A 16,650-nucleotide genomic window follows, 5' to 3' on the forward strand; every position below is an offset into this window, starting at 1 on the left:
GGTGCTTTTAGCGTTGACCTACACAGAGGGGTTTATGGAGTCCTGCACATGCCACTGCTGAGACATGGCACAGGATGACCCTGGCATCACGTGATGATGGGGGAGATGAGCACTGGGTTACAGTTCTGCAATTACAGAGGAAACGGCTCCTGCTTAGTTGCACAACTCCACCCCACTTCCCAATTCTGAGTCGGGTAGGAAGGGGTAAGGTCACATACATGGAATGTGCTGGAGTGCTCCTTCTTCTATCCGTGGGTGGCTGTGCGTCCGCCCATGAGAAGCGTTCACATAAGGCAGAACAGCACAAGAAGTAGGAAGTTGTGACTGAGGAATATGGGAGAAATACAACTTAAGAACATAAGAACGGCCAGACCAGGTCAGACCAAAGGTCCATCTAGCCCAGTGTCCTGTCTTCCGACAGTGGCCAATGCCAGGGGCCCCAGAGGGAATGAACAGAACAGGGAATCATCAAGTGATCCATCCCATCACCCATTCCCAGCTTCTGGCAAACAGAGGCCAGGGACACCATCCCTGCCCATCCTGACTAATAGCCATTGATGGATCTATCCCCCGTGAACTTATCCAGTTCTTTTTTGAACCCTGTTGTAGTCTTGGCCTTCACAACATCCTCTGGCAAGGAGTTCCACAGGTTGACTGTGCGTTGTATGAAGAAATACTTCCTTTTGTTCGTTTTAAACCTGCTGCCTATACAAGATCATTGGGACCCCATTATGGCTCAAATAGCTCAGCTCTGTATCACTGCTTGTGATAGATGACCGTGATGAGGGAGCATGATAGCAGGTACTCAGAATGGACGGAGGTATACACACTAGCCTCTGCCAGGTCCATATTATACTCGGAGCATAATCCCACTTTATCACAATTATTGCTTTGCATAGGGCCTGATCCTTCAAGTGCTTCCAGCTCGCCACTGATGCAAGCAGGAGTTCAGAATGCCTAGCAGCCTCCAGATTGTCTCTGGGCTGGTGTGGCGAAGTCCCACGGGGACTAGTCTACCTGGAAAGTAAAGCAAGCAGGAGGGAAAAGATAATACAGTGATTCTTTGGCCTCTCTGGGCGGGGCCCAAACTGCGCCCCGGTGCCTCCCCGGGCCTGGAGGAGGGCCAGCCCCTGGCCGGCTGCAGTGACATGGACTGGGCGGAGGGTCACTGGTATATAGCACCCAGCTCAGGGGGGTCACTGGTATATCACGCCCTCCTCGGGGGGGTCCCTGGTATATCACGCCCACCTCGGGGGGGGGTCACTTGCATGTCGCACTCACTTTGTGGGGGCACCTTGGGGGGGTCACTCACGTACTGCACTCACCTCGGGGGGGTCACTCGGTATTGCGCCCACCTCTGGGGGGGTCACTTTTGTGTCACGCCGACCTCGGGGGGGTCACTCGTGTGTTGTGCCCATCGTCGGTGGGGTTACTCGTGTGTCGCACCCACCTCCGGGGGTTCACTTATGTATCGCACTCACCTCAGAGGGTTCACTCGTGATGGCACCCATCTCCGGGGGGGTGTCACTTGTGTATCACGGCCACCTCTGGGGGGGTCACTCGTGTGTCACACGCACCTCAGAGGGGGTCACTGGTGTATCGCTCCCACCTCGGGGGGGTCACTCATATATCACACCCACCTCTGGGGGGGTCATTCTCCTGCTGGTAATAACTCACCTTAAGTGATCACTCTGGTTACAGTGTGTATGGTAACACCCATTGTTTCGTGTTCTCTATGTATATAAATCTCCCCACTGTATTTTCCACTAAATGCATCTGATGAAGTGAGCTGTAGCTCACGAAAGCTTATGCTCAAATAAATTTGTTAGTCTCTAAGGTGCCACAGATACCTCTTTTCTTTTTGCGAATACAGACTAACACGGCTGCTACTCTGAAATATATTGACTGAATCATCCTTATCCACGTGCTTGTTGAGATCCTCAAAGAATTCTAGAAGATTGTTGAGGCACGAGTTCCCTTTCCAAACGCTGTGTTCACCCTTTCCCAACACAGCCTGTTTATCTGGGTGCCTGATCATTCTACCAGTTTGCCCGCCACTGAAGTCAGGCTCACTGGCCTGCAATTGCCAGGGTCGCCCCTGGAGCCCATTTCTAAAAATTGGCATTACATGAGCTACCTGCCAGTCGCCTGAAACAGAGGCTTGCTCAGCGGTAGCTTGTGTGCTACGGCTAGTAGTTCTGCAATTTCATATCTGGGTTCCCTCAGAACCCATGGTGGAATGCCATCTGGTCCTGGTGACGGATTCCTGTTTAACTGAACAATTTGTTTTAAAACCTCTTATACTGGGCTGGTACTTCAGATTTGTCACGCAATAAGGACAGCTCCGATGTGGGACTCTCCTGCGCGTTCTCTGCAGTGAAGACCGCTGCAAAGAATTCATGGGGCTTCTCTGCAATGGCCTCGTCTTCCTAGAGTCCTCCTGTGTCAGCTCGTGGCCCCACCGCCTCTTTGGCAGGCTGCCTGCTTCTAATGTACTTAAAAACATTCTTATGGTTCACTTTTGTGTCTTTAGCACGTTGCTTCTCAGATTCTTTCTTGGCCTGACTTGTTAGACTTTGACACTTAACCGGCCAGAGTTCATGCACCTTCCTGTTATCCTCACTAGGATTTGATTTCCCAATTTTGAAGGATGACTTTTTGCCTCTAACATTACCTCCATTCCTCTGCCATTTATCTAGGCGTTAGAATCATGGAATATTAAGGCTGGAAGAGACCTCAGGAGGTCATCTAGTCCAACCCCCTGCTGAAAGCAGGACCAACACCAACCAAATCATTCCAGTTCTTCTGGTCCTCCTACTGTCATTTCTGATTTAGGGCAAACATTTCATCCAAGCCTCTAATTACGGTGTTTTAAACAGTCTGCATGCTGCTTGCAGGCACGTAACACTTGTGACAGCAGCTCCTTTTAATTTCCATCTAATAATCTGTACTTATGCCGATAGGTTGACTTTAGGTCTTTAACTTTGATTGGTAGCTGGGAAGATGGTAAATCAGACAGAAACCCATTCAACAAATCTCTTCATTTCCTTGTTATTTCTGACTTCTTTATTCATTTCCTTTTCCTTATTTCCCAGCAGATTGACTAGACACCAGATTTGGGTGCTAGCCGGGGGACCTGATGAGCTCCTTATTTTTGGATTTCTTTCGGCAGCGTTGGACTTGCCAGGGCACAGTCCCATTCTGGATGCTCAGGTAAGTGTAACACCTATTGCTCAGCTTTATTTCTGTTTCTTAGCTCTTTTGGGCAATCGATCTTTGGTCTGACAGGTAGGATCCCTGCATTAGGAGAGATGGCTAATTAACGAGGCCACACACCTTGGAAATCAAATGAAACCTGGAGTCCATAAAAGACCCGAAAAGGCCCTTGGGGAGTGGAGTGCAAGTTGAGGAAGAGTTCCCTGCACAGCTTACCTCTCAATTCTCGTTTTCCTGTACTAAGCGCAAAAGTCGGGAATCAGCTCAGGGTAGGGAGGGTATACCATATGTGTGCAGTGGTTAGACAGGAATCAGCAAGGAACTGGACTGGTAGTGAGTGAAACTGTAAGTATCATAAAATGATAGACTATCAGGGTTGGAAGGGACCTCAGGAGGTCATCTAGTCCAACCCTCTGCTCAAAGCAGGACCAGTCCCCAACTAAATCATCCCAGCCAGGGCTTTGTCAAGACTGACCTTAAAAACTGCAAAGGAAGGAGATTCCACCACCTCCCTAGGTAACGCATTCCACACCTTCACCACCCTCCTAGTGAAAAAGCTTTTCCTAATATCCGACTGGGCAGGACCCAACTGAGAGTGCCAATTCAAGACAAATTGCTTCAAGCAGGGCAGTTACAGCCCAAGGCTGGGGTTTCTATGCACACCCAGGCAAACCAAACCAGCCAGACAGAGAGGACTTTGGTTTTACCCCACTGGCTAACCACAAGTCACACAAGCAATTCCCTTAGACGCTCCAGTTTCCCAATATCACCACCAGTGCCACTCATTATGGGCACAAATGGTTATGAAAACCGATACCCCAGTAAAAGGAAAAAGATTCTCTCGATCCCAAGGGACCAAGCCCCAGACCCAGGTCAATATACAAATCAGATCTTACCCACAAATCACGCTGTTGCCAATCCTTTAGAATCTAAAATCTAAAGGTTTATTCAGAAAAGGAAAAGGATATAGAGGAGGAGAGCTAGATGGGTTAAATGGATCAATGACATAACAGTGATGGCAAAGTTTCTGGCTTCAGGCTTGCAGCAGTGAGAGAATAGAAAGTGCAGGTTCAAAATCAAGTCTCCTGGAGAACATCCCCAGCTGGAAATGGGTCTTTCAGGCCTTGTTCAAGCTTCAGTTGTAGCACAGTCCCTCCGAAGGTAAGAAAGCAGGATTGAAGGACAAGAATGGAGTGAGCGCAGCAGCTTTTTTATAGTCTCTTGCCATGTGGTCTTTCTGGTCCTTTGTCCCAAAGACAAGCTGTCCACCACATGGCCTGGGAACACACCTCAGAGGTCTGTCCATATGCGGGTCCCCCGCTAATACCTTGCTGAGCTCCCTAGGGGTGTCTGCCTTCCTCTCAGTGTTTACCGTTGTGTAGCGGTGAGGTCCTTAATGGGCCATCCAGCAGGCCTAGGCAGAGCTGACACCAACTTGTCTGGGTGACACCCCAGAAGCATAGCACAAGTTTGAACTACAGATAGTATAGAGCCAATATTCATAACTTCAACTACAAAAATGATACCCACAGATAGACAGCATAATCATAACCAGCAAACCATAACCTTGTCTTAGACACCTCATTTGACCCCCTTTATGTAAGATTTGCTGCCACTACAGGACTTTGGTTGCAACAATGATCTATATGGTCCCAGATTATGTCAATAACATCACACCAACCTAAATCTCCCCCACTGCAACTTGAGACCATTACTCCTTGTCTGTCATCTGCTACCACTGAGAACAGTCTAGATCCATCCTCTTTGGAACCCCCTTTCAGGTAGTTGAAAGCAGCTAGCAAATCCCCCCTCATTCTTCTCTTCCGCAGACTTAACAAGCCCAGTTCCCTCAGCCTCTCCGCATAAGTCACGTGCTCCAGCCCCCTAATCATTTTTGTTGCCCTCCGCTGGACGCTTTCAAATTTTTCCACATCCTTCTTGTAGTGTGGGGCCCAAAACTGGACACAGTACTCCAGATGAGGCCTCACCAATGTCGAATAGAGGGGAATGATCACGTCCCTCGATCTGCTGCCAATGCCCTTACTTATACAGCCCAAAATGCCGTTAGCCTTCTTGGCAAGAAGGGCAAACTGTTGACTTATATCCAGCTTCTCGTCCACTGTAACCCCTCGGTCCTTTTCTGCAGAACTGCTGCCGAGCCATTCGGTCCCTAGTCTGTAGCGGTGCATGGCATTCTTCCGTCCTAAGTGCAAGACTCTGCACTTGTCCTTGTTGAACTTCATCAGATTTCTTTTGGCCCAATCCTCTAATTAGTCTAGGTCCCTCTGTCTCCTATCCCTACCCTCCAGCGTATCGACCTCTCCTCCCAGTTTAGTGTCATCTGCAAACTTGCTGAGGGTGCAGTCCACGCCATCCTCCAGATCATTAATGAAGATATTGAACAAAACCAGCCCCAGGACCGACCCTGGGGGCCCTCCGCTTGATACCGGCTGCCAACTAGACATGGAGCCATTGATCACTAGCTGTTGAGCCCGATGATCTAGACAGCTTTCTATCCACCTTATCGTCCATTCATCCAGCCCATACTTCTTTAACTTGCTGGCAAGAATACTGTGAGAGACCATGTCAAAAGCTTTGCTAATGTCAAGGAACAACACGTCCACTGCTTTCCCCTCATCCACAGAGCCAGTTATCTTGTCATAGAAGGCAATTAGGTTAGTCAGGCATGACTTGCCCTTGGTGAATCCATGCTGACTGTTCCTGATCACTTTCCTCTCCTCTAAGTGCTTCAGAATTGATTCCTTGAGGACCTGCTCTATGATTTTTCCAGGGACTGAGTTGAGGCTGTCTGGCCTGTAGTTTCCCCGGATCCTCCTTCTTCCCTTTTTTAAAGATGGGCACTACATTAGCCTTTTTCCAGTCGTCCGGGACCTCCCCCGATCGCCATGAGTTTTCGAAGATCATGGCCAATGGCTCTGCAATCAATCCGCCAACTCCTTTTGCACTCTCAGAAGCAGCGCATCTGGCCCCATGAACTTGTGCTATCCAGCTTTTCTAAATAGTCCCGAATCACTTCTTTCTCCACAGAGGGCTGGTCACCTCCTCCCCAGGCTGTGCTGCCCAGTGCAGTCGTCTGGGAGCTGACCTTGTTCATGAAGACAGAGACAAAAAAAGCATGGAGAACATTAGCTTTTTCCACATCCTCTGTCACTAGGTTGCCTCCCTCATTCAGTAAGGGGCCCCCACTTTCCTTGACTTTCTTCTTGTTGCTAAGTATCTTATGTATGCCTGAGGACTGTATGTTGGAGAGAGTTATGTGGGAAGTGGAGGTTTGAAGTGGGCCTTTAGAGGCAATTTAATGGAAAGGCAGCAGAAAGTCGAATCGCAGGTTTTTAAACAATCCTCCGACAACACACAAAAAAGCTCTTGTCTAGTTCCTCATTCAAAATTAGAATAAAGTTACAAGCAGATTTCATCATAAATGAAGTAAAATCCTAAAGATTTCAGAACACAAACTGCTATAAGGAGACACAAGGGAAGCAATACAAAGTCAACCTTCTCACGCAGAAATGCAGTTAAACTATTTCTCTTTTTTTAACCAGCAGAGTCTCCAGGGACAGTGCCCTTCTGTTTGGGGAGAAGGGTCCAGAAGAGAGTTTCTCTTGTTGGCATAGGCCATCCACCTCCCCGACAGGTGGGAGCGAGGTTGACGGAAGAATTCTTCCGTCCATGGCCCGGACTGATGTAGCTGTGCCGACTTACGTTCCCCGTGCAGACCAGGCCTGAGGGTTGGTGCGTGCTGAACAGTTAAGTCAAAATAGCTCCGTCCGTCAGGGGTGTGTAAAAGGGAAACCCACTCCTGGGCGACACGGCTACACCGACCTAACCCCCAGCATAGCTAAGGGCATTCGGGGAGGCGGTGGGCCTAAAGCGACAGAAAGACCTCCTCCACCATGGGGTTGTGCCAGCCTAGTCTCTGTAGCACAGACAGGGTTGCAGCCAAGAGAAAGAACAGACAGCAAAAGCCAAACCGTCCCCAGGGCAGGGGGCGAGCCTGCATGTTAAATGAGGGGACCAGGTGAGACAGGCATTTTTGACAGGCCATCCTCCCGTCAGAGGAGGAAGAGCCCAAGAAGGAGGGATGGGCAAAAAGCTGCAAGCAGGGAAAGAGGCAGGGCAGCCAGGCAGCTCCCCATAGGGCAAAAGAAGGCAGTGGTCCAAGGCCCCCAAAGGCAGACTAGCGAGTAGGCCCGATCCAAAAGCCCAGGGAAGGAAGGGAAAACAACAAAGCAGCCGGCAGCCCAACCTCCAATTAACAGAGCAGCCGAAAACACAGATTGTTGTAAGCTAAAGTTTCCAAGCGCGCCAAGGGCTACTTGCAAGCAGTAGAAAAGAGAACAAAGCAGCCAGGGAGCTCCCCTTGAGCCGAGACAGGGCGCAGGGGCTAAGCCCTCCTGGAGGAACGTGCGGGACAAAGCTGTGGGTAAAACCTAGCGTGCTCTGAACAATCCTCCCGGAGCTTTTCTCTCTGCCTTTGACCGCGTGTCGGGGAGAGCGTGAACGCAGCCCCCCACTACCACAAATGGTGCAGCTGAGTTTCCCACATTTGGGGAAATCGCAGGGGTCAGCACACCCGCAGTGCAATGGATGAGCCTCACCCTGGGAAAACCACTTTCGTGATCATGGTATCTCCCCTGCCAGGTAAGTATGAGTTCCCACTGCCCAGCTGCCACCCGCCCGTACTCGCCCCGCACTCTCAACCCACGGTGAGGCCCGCCGCACCCTGCCCGCCGACCCCGCCCACACTGACCCCCACTGCCTCTGCAGGGGCCGCTCCCCCCCGGCAGGGGGGCCGAGCTGTCCCCAACCTCAGTAACGCGCCAGTGTCTGGCTGCCCTAGAGCCGTAGCCGGCCCGTCCCAGGGTCCAGGCTCCCGGAGAGACCCAGGAACAGCCGGTATCATGGCCCCGCCTCTGCCGGGGGTGGGGGAGATGCTGCGTTTCGCTTCCCCCACCCTAGAGGCACGAGTGACCCCCCCGAGGTGGGTGCAATACACCAGTGACCCCCCAGAGGTGGGTGCGACACACGAGTGACCACCCAGAGGTGGGCGTGACATGTGAGTGACCCCCCGAAGGTGGGTGCGACGCACGACTTGTAGAACTGATCAATGAAATTTTTTTTAATTGTTCACTTTATTAATATAACTTCATAAGAAAAGTTTTATGAATGAAACTACATTCATTCATAAAACCAGGTACCCCAATAACTGGCTAATTGAGTTTCACTTTCAATCCAATTTCTGCTTAAATCACTAAAACTTGCAGGGCTTCAAGATTGTAACTTCTGCTCCCTGTTTGCCATTCCTTACACGTGTCCATGTTGTAACCCATTTTAAAATGCTCACTTCATTTTTACAAAACCCTGCTGTAATCTGATTCGTGTACTTTAGATGTGGGAATGAGGTATGGATGGATGATGGCATCAACCTCCAGCCCCAGCCTGTCCTGATGAAATAAAGCGTAAACACCAAGGGCTGAAGATGCAGACAAAAGCCGTGACAAAGCAAGAAGAGTCCACCCTGAAAAGAAAAGAACAAAAGTACAATTGAAGAAACATCAAAGCCAGGTCCTAGGCTGAAAGTCATGTCTGCAACTGATGGGTGATCAGTCACACCGAACCCAGAGGCAGCGTGACACAGCAAGACCTATAGACTCTGGATTCAAACTAAAGCCTACAAAAAGGATGGGTGAGATGGAAGACTTTGGAGGGTAACATTCTGCTGCCAACATGGAAGGGCATCGGTGCCCAACAGAGACCCAGCCCTTCCTTGTGCCCGGCTTTCCTGGCCAGTTAGCCGCCACAAGCTGCGAACCCAAGCCACGAACTCAAGCTACATTCAGGACTGGTAACTATACAGCAGCTGTAGAACATTTGGGAGGTGTGTGTATGTGTGTGTGTGTGTATACATACATAGGTATTAGATATTAGTTATTGGTCATAAATCAAATTTTGTTATAATAAACATGACAACTTGTCTTGTCCCCTGAAACGATCCTGTGCAGTTTTGTCCATGTAACAGAGTGACGCCCACCCCCGAGGTGGGTGCGATATGCAAGTAACTCCCCCAGAGGACGGTGCGATACACCAGTGACCTCACCTAAGGTGGGTGCGATACACGAGTGACCCTTCCTGAGGTGGGTGCGATACACGAGTGACCCTCCCAGAGGTGGGTGCAATACACCAGTGACCCGCCCCGGTAATGGATTTGATACACGAGTGACCCCCCCCGGAGGTGGGCGCGATACATGAGCGAACCCCCCCGAGGTGGGTGCGACACACAAGTGACCCCCCCGGATGTGGGTGTGACACATGAGTGACCCTCCCCAAGGTGGGTGCGATGCACCAATGAACCCCCCGTGGTGGGTGCGACACACGAGTGACCCCTCCTAGGTGGGTGCGACACATGAGTGACCCCTCCGAAATGGGTACGAGACACGAGTGACCTCCCCGAGATGGGCACGACACACAAGTGACTCCACCCGAGGTGAGTGTGATACGCGAGAGAACCCCCCCAAGGTTCTCCCCTGAGGTGAGTGTGATCTGTGAGTGACCCCCCCGAGGTGGGTGCAACGCACAAGTGACCCCTCCAAGGTGGGTGCGACACACGAGTGACCCCCCCCGAGATGGGTACGATACACGAGTGACCCCCCCGAGGTGGGCACGACACGAGTGACTCCCCCCGAGGTGAGTGTGATATGCGAGTGACTCCCCCAGGTGAGTGCGACTTGTTATTTCGGTCTTATGGGCATTCTTTTGGGACAACATGCCTCACTCATTCCTTTCCCTCATGACTTATGAGGAGAGGCTGAGGGAGCTGGGATTGTTTAGTCTGCAGAAGAGAAGAATGAGGGGGGATTTGATAGCTGCTTTCAACTACCTGAAAGGGGGTTTCAAAGAGGATGGCTCTAGACTGTTCTCAATGGTAGCAGATGACAGAACGAGGAGTAATGGTCTCAAGTTGCAATGGGGGAGGTTTAGATTGGATATTAGGAAAAACTTTTTCACTAAGAGGGTGGTGAAACACTGGAATGCGTTACCTAGGGAGGTGGTAGAATCTCCTTCCTTAGAGGTTTTTAAGGTCAGGCTTGACAAAGCCCTGGCTAGGATGATTTAACTGGGACTTGGTCCTGCTTTGAGCAGGGGGTTGGACTAGATGACCTTCTGGGGTCCCTTCCAACCCTGATATTCTATGATTCTATGATTCTATGATTCTTTCCTCACTAACGAGTGCCCATTAAACCTTTCCACTATCACGTAGTCTACATATGCCACGTATGCCCCTGGGAAACTGGTTTAGGAATGTTACAGCGATCTTTAAACATTGTATTAGGATTATTTCTTGTGTCCCTAATGCTCAGTGAATGGGAAGGAGAGGGAACTAGTGCTTGCACTCTGGTACTGAAAAATAACAATTCCCACTTGGCTTTTCATCAGGAGATCTGAAAGCACTTGACAATGGATGTCAATATCGTTATCTGAAAAGAGTTATACCTGGGACAAGAAAGGCAGGGGAGAGTGTGGATGTAGGCTGGCGGTGAAAGAGTTACGCTGAGGATGAATGAGAGGGAAGAGTGATGCTTGTTTACTGGCTTTAAAAACAGGGAAGAAGTAGCAGGATGACACCTATAGAGGTCTGAGCAGGAGTGCAGGATGGCGGTGTATATATTTTAGCACTGAATGGTTACACAGGCTGCGGAGTGAATGGGGTGGTGGGTGCATATACTCAGGGAAGGTAGAAGTGGATTTTTGCAGTTGGCAATAGAGTGCTTGTTACATGGTCCAGCCAAGTCACTGCTGAACCCACCCCCCTTAGCAGGGTCTTAAGACCCAGGTCCTGAGTGCTTGCTGACCCGAGGCCGACTGATTTGTGAGATTATGTCTACACTGCAAAAAATCCCAAGGCCTGCAGCAGCAAATCTCAGAGCCCGGGTCAACTGACTCAGGCGTGCAGGGCTCGTACTATGGGGTAAAACTAGCAGGGTAGATGTTCCCCTCGGGCTGGTACCTGTCTCATGATCTAATTGAATGAGACTTTTTTTCATGTGACTGTTTCTAATCAGATCCGACCTGTATTTTATCATCTTCCATCCTCTCCTCATTACTAGGACATAGGGGAGGATCTATTAATGGAAATTGTCTAAGGATGTCTCTGTCCAAACCACATGCTCCTCTGTACCTGTTGGCTTTCCCCCAGCCTCTGGTTTAAAAACTGCAATGTCTATAACAGCCATGGGGGAGGGGCACATCAACGGGCTTATTGTGACATTACAGTCATTAAATCAATCGTCAACGTCACCCAGTTGACACAGTTTCTGGCAGCATTCAGTGAGACTTGGATCAATCCATCATTTTCCCACACAAGGCACAACACCTCCACCTCAATGGTGACCTGGGACCTTACATCTGGGACAAATAGTAATGGTAGTTATATTGTAGATGGAGTTTTGTAGCACATTAACCATGGGTATTATGTATGGAGAGATCCTGGCTGCAGAATTTGTGATCGCTGTATGACAGATACGGCAATTTTCTGTAAAGTCTTTGGGAGACCTTACTACATTAAGTTTATGCAGAGGTGAAAGTAAGCCGGTACGCCCCAGTAGAGCTTACTGGCAAGAGCTGGTGCACCGTACTGGGGAAGCCCGGCTTCCCCAGGGGGCAATTTAAAAGGGCCTGGGGCTCCTAGCAGTGGCTGGAGCCCAAGGCCCTTTAAATTTCCTCCAGAGCCCTGCTGCTGGAGCCCTAGGTTAGCGGCTGCGGGGCTCCGGCAGCTATTTAAAAGGGACTCCCCTGCTTCTACCACCCAGAGCCTTTAAATAGCTGCCGGAGCCCCACCGCCGCTACTCCAGGGCTCTGGGGGTATTTAAAGGACCAGGGCAATAGAAGCAGGGGAGCTCTGGGCCCTTTAAATAGCACCCAGAGCCCGGTGCTGCTGCTGCTACCCCGGTGGGGGAGCGGGCAGGGAGAGGAGGAGCGTGAAGGAGGGGGGCACTTACCTTACAGGGTGGGTTGGCTCTGACCCCCCTCAGCCCCACCCCTTCTGGGGACCAGAGCTGGCCCAGAGTACCGGTAAGTCACTCGACTTAATTTCACCCCTGAGTTTGTGTTTCATTGTACGCCAAGGTCTGTGTTTAATTCCCTGGGGGAGAGGGACCGCAGCCCCCCAGGAGCTCCGAACAGTGGGGAGTGATTGGGCAAATTCACCTCCCAAGAGGTACCCCCACCTGGACAGGCTTACATATACTGGTTCACACTGGATTCCCTAGAGACCAACAGACAAACAAAGGGTTCTTGGACAAATAATCTGAATTTAAACCGACTTGGGGCCTTCTTTCTGATCCAGCAAATGGACAGGACCGTCTGACCAAGGGAGGCCCCAATCCTTCCTGAGACGGATTTGAAGGACTTGACCTATTCACGGGGGCTCTTGTTCTGAGCTAACAGCTGTTATGAACTTGTAACCATAAAACCCCCCCACGGTGGGGTTTGAAGCACTGACTCTTACCAGAGCCCTAGTTGAAGTGGGGGGTGATTTCTGGTAAGCTTATTGGCACGCACTTGGGTTCTTTTATTGTTGTAAAGTCTTTTCTCTGTAATGCTTTCACCTGAAGAACAAATGTGCTTGCTTAGAAAGAGCTATGTGGTAACTTACAACTATAGGCAATTACACTGTGTATCGCCGCTGGAGACAAAGCAGAGAGTAGCCTGGGTTGCTGGGGCATTCACAGTATAGGCAGTGGACTGTGCCTGGGAAAACCCTGATCAGAAGGGAGAGAGACACACGAGAGGTGAAAGCTGAGGAGACGGAGCCCTTGCTGGACCACGAGTGAGGAATACAGATGTAGTTCGTGACACCTTGCGCCACACAGTACACACAGGGTCCTGACTGTAACCTTTGCACACTAACTCTGAATAACCTCAGGCAGGCAGGGTCTGCCTTACTCCCTGAAGGCCAACGGTCGATATCTCTAATACATGTTTATCCTAACTAGTGGAACCTACACCCATTGTGTTACACTAGCATATTTGGCAATTATGGTGATTTGCTCCTGGAAAAATGGAACTTCCACCTCCAGGAGTTAAGATTCTTTTCCACCCTTTCTCTTCCTAACCTTCCTGTCTCATGTCTGGCATTTAGACTAAGCCCTTTCGACTTCTGATGGCAATTCCCACATAGCGAGTTTTCTCCGTTCGTCTTTCCCATTATGGGTTGGCTCAATACTCTGACTTTGGGAGAAAAGGTCTGATTTTCTGTTAATCTCCTTGAAACTCTTTGGGAGTGATGTAATTAATCCCTGGTACAGTGTGTCTTTTTTCATGTCCTCTGCGTTGTGAATCGCAATCACTGCTTGGGTACCTAAGCAAACACTTGGATTTTTCTTCCCTCTCTTTTGTCCAAGCAGAACGAAGTGATGTTCATCAGCAAATATGCACTCAGTGAGCACTGCTGTAGACACTCTTACTACCTGACCTTGCTTAAAGCTCCTGTATGTGGCTGTTAAACACCTTTGGGATGATTACCCATGTTTACCCATGTATCCGATGAAGTGAGCTGTAGCTCACCAAAGCTAATGCTCAAATAAATTTGTTAGTTTCTAAGATGCCACAAGTCGTCCTTTTCTTTTTGCGAATACAAACTAACACGGCTGCTACTCTGTTACCCATCTGGTTATTTAATGATGTCACACTCACCTTGCTGTAACACGCAAGCTCCTCATTCAGCTGCAGAGAGCTTTGTAGACAAGCTGTGATGAAATAGAAACTTTCTGTAATATTTTTATGCTGCCTATGGGTACCTCAGTTTCCTCTGTACTTTGCATCGTTACCCATTGCAGAAGTGTTAAATCTGCTCTTGGGGCATGGCAGGAGAGATGAGGTGTTGGGTCACTGGCCTTGAACGAATGGGTTATTAAAGTGCTGGCTGCAACCAACCCATGCCAATGGAGGGTCCACAAAGACAATGGATGCCCCAAGGACTGAGCAACTGACACCTATCCACAGGAATCTCCGGCAGGCCGAACATGTGAGCTCAGCATGGGTCTGCAGGAGTTCGACAATGGACTCTCACCTGGGACTGACACAGAGAGGCAGGGCCAGAAATGGATTCCATAGCATCTTGGCCGGCTGATTATGCTGGCTCGGCGAGCATGGACTATGTTCCAGTTGCCTAATAAACCTTGCTCTGTTTGGAAAAAGCTGCCAGGTGTCACTGACGATACTTAGAGCCCTTCAGATTTCTGGCTAGATGCTCTATAGCCATGGACCATGTTTGCGGATCGATGTGGGTACCAATTTTATATCCATGCAGGGCTCTACCAATACTTGCCGAGGTGCATTGGTCCCTGAAGAGAGTCAAAGTCTCTATCCAGGCGTCTCTCTCACTTGGGCTCACTGGGCAGAGCTCACGGTGTGAAACAGGCGTGTGGGAGCACAGAGGCTTGGTCTCAGAGGCATTGAGACCACATAGCCTACCCTTAAGGAAGAGGGAGGCCCCTTAGGGGCTGGCACACAGAAGGGGTTCCTCTAAAGCATTATTTAAATGCTGGGGCGTAGTACAGATCCTTTGGATGTATGACATAAGGTGAATCATATTTCCAGATACAAGCGTATTATGTGTATCAGTTCTCCTTTTGCTCAGTACAGGTTTTTGCAAAAAGGAATCCTGGGGTATATTAATTACAACTTCCAGACAAGGCCACGTGATACAAGTGAACGGGTCCAGCAAAGCTCTGAGATGCATGCTGAACATGTACATTGTAGGTGTGGTTTGCTTGATGGGGGCTCTGGACTAAAGGTCAGGAGAAGCAGGTGCTATTCCTAGCTCTGCCACTTACCTGCTGTACATCCTTGGATAAGTCACTTCACCGCTCTGGGCCTGTTTTCCCTCCCACCCTTTCTCTGTCTTGTCTCTAACCGACAGGGATTGTCTCTTATATGTAGATGTACAGCGCCTAGCGCCACAGGGTCCTGATCCTACTGTAATATGAATGATCAACTCTTAAAATCAATGGGATTTCTCTTGTTCTCAAAGGTAAATGTGCTTTGCTGTTTTTCTGGGTAGGGGTCCATAGCACATGTGAAGCACTTGTTCTCAAATAGTCAAATAGCATCTTACTCTGTAAGCGTTCGAGGACGAGGGTACTACTCCATGAGGGTAAAGATACCACAGTCCAGTCTTTAATTGATCTCAGTGGAATAAAAGCTCATTTACAACAGGGTGAATGTAACTCAGACTCTACGTCCAATCCTGCCGTCTGTGCCCTATGCCCACTCCTACACTCTGCTCCTGGCTAAAACGGCTGATTCATTTCCCTGTAGGAAAACTGTATACCTGTGGATGTGGAGACAGTCTTGGAATGACAGATAGTGAGGAAATGAGAGCCGCTCACCGCCCAATGTTTCTGAATGCAGAGAAAGTCCTGAAGGATGCAAACAGAGCAAACATAAATACCCCGACTGCTGGCATGTAAAAGATCCACTGGTTTGCTCATAACCTTTATGGCAAAGTATCTTGTTCTCCTCAGCAGGCCCACTTCTTTTTAGCCGTGGAGACACAGGTTTGGGAAGGCAGTCCGTCTAGGTGACACAGGGTCAGGCTATACATTTCCACAGTCAGTCTCTTGTGCCTGTTTTCCTTTCCCCTTTGGAAGGGGATGCAGCCTCCCTTCCTGGAAAGGTTCAGTGTCTTGCTGAAGGAGCTAGCAAGTATCCGCACTCACACTGCTGTCCCTTCCTAACAGGGGAGAATTTAAAAAGGTCTCAAGCCGTTGGAGTCAGCTGAACCTAATTGGTTCTCTAGCAACCCCTTTTCAGCTAAACCTTATTAACCTGTGGTTAACTTTTCTCAATAGATAGGGAGGGGCCTTTTAACCTTCTGGGATTGATTATTACCCCCAGCCCTACTTTGTAGCTGTTTGTCCTGGGTTTACCACCACACCTTGTATAGTTATTTTTGCAGTTTCTGAGAACTGGGGTAAATGTGTGACAGGAAATGTGTGGATTTGCTTCTGAGCTAATGGCTGATGGGTTTCAACCAATTGGGTCGGTGGCCAAAGAAGCATCTGCCATTTTGCACCCTTTTGCTCATAGTGCCACAGTGAAGGGGGAGGGCACTTGATTGCACACTAGCACGCCTGGTAGGCATAATTCACCACCAGTGAGGCACCACTGGAAGTTGTAGTGCAAACGGGACCCTGATGTTTTCACCACCCTGCCATGTAACCCTGTTAGAGTATGAGATGACATGATGGTGAAAACCCCGATCCCTGCTGCCACTGGCACTTTCCCATTGTTACCACCATGTAGCATAGAGGGGCCAAAATTGTGTGTGGCCACACTATGCTCCTCCTGGCACCCCCAGCATGCAGGTCCCAGGGTTCAGGCCAGGGTGACACAGGCCCACAGAGTCCTGTG

At 49.7% G+C, this 16,650-nt stretch overlaps 2 long non-coding RNA genes and 1 other non-coding gene across 3 annotated transcripts in view; 1 reads left to right on the forward strand and 2 right to left on the reverse strand.

Annotated features, from left to right (window-relative positions):
- Positions 1-1,850: 1,850 nt before the first annotated feature.
- LOC122458569 lies at positions 1,851-16,506 on the reverse strand. The gene is made up of 3 exons (XR_006278614.1): positions 16,173-16,506; positions 12,644-12,648; positions 1,851-1,891 (listed from the first exon to the last, which is right to left on the reverse strand). It is a non-coding gene; the product is annotated as an uncharacterized LOC122458569 (long non-coding RNA).
- On the reverse strand, positions 7,723-7,886 carry LOC119852358. The gene has a single exon (XR_005291626.1). It is a non-coding gene; the product is annotated as a U1 spliceosomal RNA (small nuclear RNA).
- Positions 9,337-16,650, forward strand: part of LOC122458567 — a 93,753-nt gene continuing 86,439 nt past the window's right edge. The window contains exon 1 of the long non-coding RNA XR_006278612.1: positions 9,337-9,407. This is a non-coding gene — a long non-coding RNA (uncharacterized LOC122458567). The remainder of the gene's footprint in view (positions 9,408-16,650) is intronic.

Source organism: Dermochelys coriacea, chromosome 2 (genome assembly GCF_009764565.3).
Source record: "Dermochelys coriacea isolate rDerCor1 chromosome 2, rDerCor1.pri.v4, whole genome shotgun sequence".
In the NCBI taxonomy this organism is placed as follows: Eukaryota; Metazoa; Chordata; order Testudines; family Dermochelyidae; genus Dermochelys; species Dermochelys coriacea.